Genomic DNA, 628 nt, shown 5'->3' on the forward strand with positions numbered 1-628 from the left:
CTCGCGCCCACCGAACCCTCCTTGACCTAACAAGGAGGCGCAGCGGAAAGATTATTAATTACCGTGATAGAGGACCTCACTGAGTTTCATTACGGCAATAAACTTTCATTTATTAAACTGGAGGGAGCGTTTACGGGCGTCCTCACAGAGCGGGCACCGCCGCGTGTGCCCGATCGGCCCGCTCGCCTCCGCGGGGCATCCACGCAACCTCTGCTCTTGGGCGAGCGCTCGAGAATCCGGATTTAAGAGGGGAGAGAGCAGTGCGTTCGTGAATTCGTAGAGCCTTTCGTGAAAGCGAGAGCCTTAAACCGGGTGTCAGTCGTAGCACTGGCAGGGGAAGGACGCCTGGCAAACGCGATTCCGGATTTACGAAGAGGTACCTGGTGTGGCGTTCGCTGAGGAGCCAAGCCTGGCGGTCTTGAATCCGGATTTAAGGAGAGTAGTTTGACGGCGTTCGCGGAGAACAGACTTGCGTTGCCGCTGCACCAAGAGCTAAATGTCCCGGGCGTCTTCACTGGGGTTTGTGTCCTCAGAACTCAGGCTCGTGATGGATGTTTACGAGGCTAAGCGGGGGCTTGTTTGGGGTAATGCTGCCAAATATGTGATCTTTTTCGAAGGGCACCAAGGA

The sequence above is a fragment of the Penaeus monodon genome, chromosome 30, assembly GCF_015228065.2.
Source record: "Penaeus monodon isolate SGIC_2016 chromosome 30, NSTDA_Pmon_1, whole genome shotgun sequence".
Taxonomy (NCBI): Eukaryota; Metazoa; Arthropoda; class Malacostraca; order Decapoda; family Penaeidae; genus Penaeus; species Penaeus monodon.